Source organism: Ipomoea nil, unplaced genomic scaffold, assembly GCF_001879475.1.
Source record: "Ipomoea nil cultivar Tokyo-kokei standard unplaced genomic scaffold, Asagao_1.1 scaffold3226, whole genome shotgun sequence".
Taxonomy (NCBI): domain Eukaryota; kingdom Viridiplantae; phylum Streptophyta; class Magnoliopsida; order Solanales; family Convolvulaceae; genus Ipomoea; species Ipomoea nil.
Genome location: NW_017619654.1, coordinates 243,021 through 250,270, shown reverse-complemented (window position 1 = coordinate 250,270; position 7,250 = coordinate 243,021).

The window sequence follows — 7,250 nt, the reverse complement described above, 5'->3', positions numbered from 1 at the left end:
GTCGGCGTCATTCATCAAGCCCGTAGCCGGTCCATCCAGGTCATCAAACGGAATGGAGAAGGTCATACGAAAGGTCAACTGTTCGGGGACGGCCACCTCCACGAAGGACCCATCCTGAGCATTCACCCTGGCAGTACCCGGAGGCGGTGGGTTGAGTGAAGTCGGAACATTCTCCGTACGAATCGGGGTCGGCGGTTGTTGAACAAAGGAAGTAGCGCCAGAAGGAGACCTCTGAGAAGACGGGCGATGAGCCTTCTTCTTATTTTCCCTCTCGGGTCGAGTCCGCTTGGAAGGTAGGGGGCTTCGGTTGAGGAGACCCAAAGTCAATCCGCTTTCCCTTCAAAGGCGAGCGACCCATGGTTGATCAAGTGAGAAAAGACGTAGAGGACAAGAGGCTATTTATAGGAGCCATGCGAAGCGGGGAGAATCCAAACGGCTCCGCTGAATCCGGGAAGATAGCAGAAGATCCGGAAGTTATGAGGTCTCTTTAAAGACGGAGATCCGATGATGGAGAGGACGGACAGTTACTACTTTCCCAAACCCGGATTAGTGGCCTGGGTATGAGAAAGTGAGGGACTAGTTGATGGGGTAAGGACCCCGGCCCAAGAAGAAGGGCCCAAAAAAGGAGTCCAGAAAGGAAGATATGGGCCAGTAGCGGAAAGAAGCCCAGTGAAAAGCTCGGGCCGAGTCTAGGAGTCGGCCTAGGCCCAAGCACGGATAGAGACTCAACCCTGAGCCGTTAAGGAACATTGAAGAGCCTCATTTAAAGGGACTCGGCCCCGAAAGGCGTTCCAGTGTAGCCTTTAAGTCGGTCCCAGAGCCGTTGGAGGCATTCAAAGCGGGACTCGGTCAGGCAGGCGGTTACGAGTCCATAGAGTCGTTGGCCGGTCCGGTAACGGCGTCCAACGGCTTAATCATTGTAATTAGCCTTAATATCTGTAATTAATGACCTTCAAGACGGATGGAGAGAGCCTGCTGTATAAAGGCCTCTCCACCCCTGTAACAGTGGCGGATCCAGGCCCAGAGGATAAGACATACACACTTCCTAGCTATTCGACTACTCTTTTGAGACCACTTTTGTGAAAGGTGAATCCACCAACCAAAGGTTGTGTTGGACCTCCCTGGGCCCGAAACCCCAGAAACCAACAATCATCATTAGTACGACGTTGTTCTGTATATTGAAAATACAACATCATATATTGCATTAATTTAAAAATATGTTGATATTTTCTCCCACTGTTCCACGAATAATGTTGCATCGAAGTAGAGCTCTAGTTTTCGATTTTCAACAATTAGTTTTATGGTCTCACTAGACATGTCGGACTGGCTGAGAAATGTACACAAAATATCATGCTAGAGTATTATAAGAAGAAGGTAGTAAATAAAAATATCGTTTTGACTTAAGTTGAATGTATAAGTTAGTGCATATTGTTTATTACCCCTGAAGGTGTAGAGAAATCAATATATCAAGAACGGTGGTGTCTTTGTAGTTTATTAAATGACAATGAGTGTGGGATAGCGAACATTTCCTTGACACGTATTTGATCTAAAATATAATGAAAAATGAATTAATATATGTAGTTAAATGTATAGTATATAGTTTTTGTATTATAGTGTAATGTTACCTTTTTCATAATGTCGAGATGTTATGTAATCTCCATAACAATTTGGCTCTAGATTTATTTTGCCAAGTAGGTGGCGCTATTGTAGCCGTAGTATAAAAAGGTTTCAAAAGTGAAGAAATCAGTATGTCTAAAAGTACAATATCTCCTAGATATAAATCATTTTCTATCATAAAATATAAATTTCCTAAAGTGAAGTGCATGTTCGCAACAGTAACTTCTATCACTGCTACTGATCGATCATGGCCCAAAATCGCGGTTGTTGCCAAATATTGCATTAGATGGAGATGCATGCAATTTAGAATTTTCTAGAAAAAAATGTATTAAATGTATAAAAGATAATTGTATTGAATGTATTAAAATATAGAAACACATAATAAGAAAATTAGATTAATATAATTACCATTGTTACTGACGACGTAATTTGAATACAATGTCCCAAAAAGTACAATGTCTCCACGACGTAAATCATTTTCTATCATGAAATCTAAATTCCTGTAGTGAAGTGCTTGTTCTTAACGGTAACTTCTATTCCTACTAATCGACCATGGGGCAAAATAGCAGTTGTTGTCAAATGTTGCATTAGATGGTGATGCATGCAATTTGGAATTTTCTAGAAAAAATTGTAGTAAATGTATAAAAGATAATTGTATTGAATGTATTAAAATATAGAAACACATAATAAGAAAATTAGATTAATATAATTACCATTGTTACTGGCGATGCAATTTGAATATTAAATCATGTGATAGTGCATGTAGTAATATCAGACAAATGTATTTTTATCATTGCAAGCTAAAAATAAGAGTAAAAAAGTCATAGTTAGACATGAAAAAATTAATTTAAAAAATGTTACCGTATAAAATGAGTTATGTGATTGATAAATAAAAGAGATAGAGTATATGTAAAAGTGTAAAAGTGCACAAGCCGTTGTTGTCAACCGTAGACGCCACCGTTTTTCGCCTTCCACGGTTGACGACTTTTTCTGCTGTCGTAAAACGCCGGCCACAAAGGAGCAATACAATACAACGAATAAGAACAAAGAACAAGAAGGAAGAACAAATAGAGAGAAGCAAGAAGATGGGAAATAGAGAGAAGAAAGAAGATTGGAGCGACGGAAATAAAATAACATTCAAAGTGGGAAACAATTAATTAGAGTTTCTGTTATTTATAATAGCTAAGTCTTGCATGTATATATAAATTTAATTTACATATATTTACCGTATTATCCTCGTATAGTATTATGCCTAAGAAAAAAAAAAAAAAAGATAAAAATGCACTCAAGGGATACATGTTGAAAAAGGTTAAAACGCACCCCACAATGTTGTTTCTCCTCTCTTTGTATTCCAACACAATGTGTCTCATTTCTGTATTCCAAAAAAAAAAAAAAAAAAAAAAAAAAAAACAGAATAAGAGTCAAATATGTCACTCAAGTGAACACCAAACTACACTTAGGTCATCAAACTCAAAAAAAAAAAATACAATTAAATCCTTGAACAACACAAACTCAAATAATTTAACCTAAAATGACTTGTTTACGCGATTATCAAATTTAAATTTTATTGAGGTTTTGGATATAATTTACTATCAATTGTATAGTAGGTTGTCGTGTAAGTTGTAGACCATGGCTATCTTTCCACTATTATGTATATAATAATATTCTTAAAAACATTAGGAAGGACATTATTTCCGCTTAGGTCATTTCCAATTAAAAACACCAAATTTTATATCAAAAAGAATTTTTTTAGAATATTTATATACTAAATTTTTTTCATCTCTAACCTATTTTACATCAAATTCTGCACTAAATTTTATTTCAACTTCAATTTCATAAACTAAAATTTTATATTAATACTTTTATTATTTTAATATAATATATAGTTATAATTTAATAAAGAGAAAATTTCAATTTTGATCACACGACTATAGGGGCTTTGTTAATTTCAGCACCTAACTTTCAAAAGTGTCAATTTAGTACCTTGAGTATGTAATTTTTGTCAATTTTAGTCACTCCGGCCAAATTGCCGGCCAAATTTGACCGGAAAAATTTAATCAAACATTTAGTCTAAAATTTGAGGGGTAAAATGGTCTTTTAAATCCTTTCTCCTAATTGGTTTCTTGGTGGGCAGCGGCGAAGCTCCGGTGATGTCCCCTGTTCTAGGCGAGCAAAGCTCTTCGGTGGCGTCCTCTCTGGGTGGCTGGGCAGAGTGAAGTAGCGAGTAGATCGATGTCTCCGGAATCTCGACAGAGCTTGGCGACAGCAACCATGGCAGATTCGATGGTCATTCATCTCCGGCGAAGCAAAGTCGCGACTTATCTCTTTCTTCGGCGAAGTAGCGACACCAGCGACGTCCTGGCGTGAACAGAACCTCCAGCGTGAAGATGGCAGTAGAACAGATAAGCAGAGTTCCTGGTGGCGTGATTTGGATAGCTTCGTAGGTAAGCTAAGGTATGAAATGGTCTGCCATGGTTGTTGTCGCCATGCTCCGTCGGGATTCCGGAGACACCGATCTACCCGCTACTTCACTCTATCCAGCCACCTAGACAGGACGCCATCGAAGAGCTCTGCTCGCCTAGAACAGGGGACATCACCGGAGTTTCGTCACTGCCCACCAAGAAACCAATTAGGAGAAATGATAGAAAATACCATTTTGCCTCTCAGATTTTAGATTAAATGTTGGATTAAATTTTTTCGGTCAAAATTGGCCGGCAATTTGACCGGAGTGACCAAAATTGACAAAAATTACATACTCAAGGTACTAAATTGACACTTTTAAAAATTAGGTGCTGAAATTAACAAAGCCCTTATAATCGTGTGACCAAAATTGAAATTTTCTCTTTAATAAATTAAAACTTTACCGTATTGGTTAGAGATGAACTTAGGATATTGAATAGAGTCAATTGGCATCCTAACTGCCTAATCTCTTGACCACCCAACCTTCTACTTATTTTATTTATTTGTACCTAATCACTTCTACATGTAATAGAATATTAATCATAGTAAAATTTGAGATAACTCTATCTAAACTCTAACTAAGTTGGTTAGATTGTTAGCTTAATAATTACAAGATTTTAAATATAACTCCCAAGGAGTGACCGACCTTGTGGTCCAGTGGCACCAAGTTGCTCTCCCATACGGGAAGTTGTGGGTTCGAGCCTTTTCTATGTACTCTCAACAGGTTGATAAAGTAATTATGAACAGATACTGCATTATAACAAAGTCATTGATACTAAAAAAAAAAAAAAACAATTTAAGTTTTCCTTTATTAACCAAAAATAATAATAGTGACATTTTGATTTGATTCAACACAAAAATGGTTATGATTTTTCTCAGAACAAGCGAAACCAAAAATAATAATAGTAACATTTTGATTTGATTCAACACAAAAATGGTTATGATTTTTCTCAGAACAAGCGAAACAATTCTGACAAGGGAAAAAGTAAAAAGAAAAGGAAAAAGAAAGTAGGCTTCTTTTACACGCCTAGCCTGGTGCTTGCAACGGACGGTTCGGTTTTGGGAACCGTCTATCTGTTCGGATTTTGGATTGGAATAAATTAACCCAATTCGATTAAATTTCATAAATAATCCATTCAGACTTCGCTTATTCGGATTCGGTCAATTTTCTATCGGATTTCAGTTATAATTCGGATTGTAAAACCCAAAAAAAAAATAATAATAATAAACTAAAGTATTAAAATTTAACCTCATTCAACTATTGAATCATGATGAACCATCTTGTCCATCTAATTCCTAAGTGGTTAAAGTACCTACGAGGTCCTTGTAGTATAACGTTTTGTTCAATTTAGTCCTTATACTTTTATTTTGTTCAATTTAGTCTCTGAACTTTCAAAAGTAGTGCAATTAAGAACAATAGTTAATGGTGTTAATATTATCGTTAACTTACGTTACGTGGCACTGATGATATTTATATTCTTATTCATATATTACTTTATAAATATTTAAAAATTTATTATTTTTACCACCAATATATTAAATTATTATGTCCAAAATAAATAATTACAATCATGTTTGTAATGAGATTTGGACAATTGAGCTTAGTTTTACCACTTTTTAAAGTAGAGGGATTAAATTGAACAGAATAAATGTACAAAGACTAAATTGAACAAAACACTATAATATAGGGACTTCATAGCTATTTTGACCTTCCTAAGTCCATACAAGTTACATAGTTACAACTAACAAATAACAACTTAAAACTAAATTGCCAATTACAATTTACAAACTTACAAAGTTACAAATTACAATTGACTACTTAGCTTAGTTACTTAGTTAGCTACATATTGCAATTTGCAAACACAAAAGTTCAAACAGTCCAACAGTCCAAGTGTTACAAACTTACATCATACAGAGTTACAGATTGTTCAAAATAAAAGTCAACAAATCACAAGTCACAAGTCACTGAGTCAGTGAGAGGTGAGACAGTGAGTCACAACAAAATAACCATTCACTCAATTGTCTCGTACTCTTATTCAACAATCAGCAAATCCCAGTATCACACACTATCACAAGATTCACAGCTCAACTACAGAGCAATTTAGGCATTTAGCATTCGTTCATTCCTCTTCTTGCTCATTTATAAACCCATTAAGTGAAGTGAACAAAGACAAAAGTAAGTAAATAACTACATGTTAACTTAAGATAAAAAAAAAAAAAAAAAAGCTCAGATTGCTTTTTTTCATATCATGTTAAAGTTGGGGGCAAATTGCTTCTTGAGTTTTGTCTCAAAGCAACATACCAACCCAAACTCCCTAAGTCCTTTTAATTCAGACAAATGGTGGAAGCATCATCATAGCCATAAGCAATAACTGTAGTTAAATAGTAATCAATAGGAAGTAAAAAAACAAAGTAAATGAGAATGGAAGTGATATACCAGAATTCCAGCAAGGCATAGATCCTTACCACTTACCATAATACATTAGGGGAGGTATCTAACAGTGAGAGGCCAAACTAACTAAGGGTAGCAACATTTATAAAAAAGTTACCAAGCCACTTAGCAGTTGTAACAGTATTCTTGCCTCAAAGGCCAAAGTCCTCAACCACTCAACGACCAAGAGTCAACACATGTATAATGTATTAGCATTTAGTAATCAAAACAAACAGAAAGGACTAAAGACTAAAGAGTGTTATATAAAAGTATTACTGGGATTGTTGGGAGTGTTCCCACAGCACTTAGTGAAGAACTAGCAGCTCCAGTGGACAATTCTGCACAAAAACAAAAACAAAAGAGTTTAGAAACAAATAAAAATAGAAAGTGTAATAGTTAACAATTTAGAAAGTAAAACCTAGAAAGTTAGAAAATTTACCCTTCTCTAATCTTTCACCTCATCCAAGTTTTCCTCAACAGAGATTGGATGATTGGGTTCCCTCAACCAATCCTGTGCACAGACTAGGGCTTCCACAATTTTAGGAGTTAATAAACTCCTAAAGGCATCTAATACCCTACCACTAGTACTGCATGCACTCTCAGAGGCAACTGTTGAAATGGGAACAACCAGCACATCCCTTGCCATTTTAGACAGAATAGGAAATCTGTCACTATTAATCTTCCACCACCTCAGCACATCAAATTCCACATTTTCTTCATCTTCCACTATTTTTTCACTAAG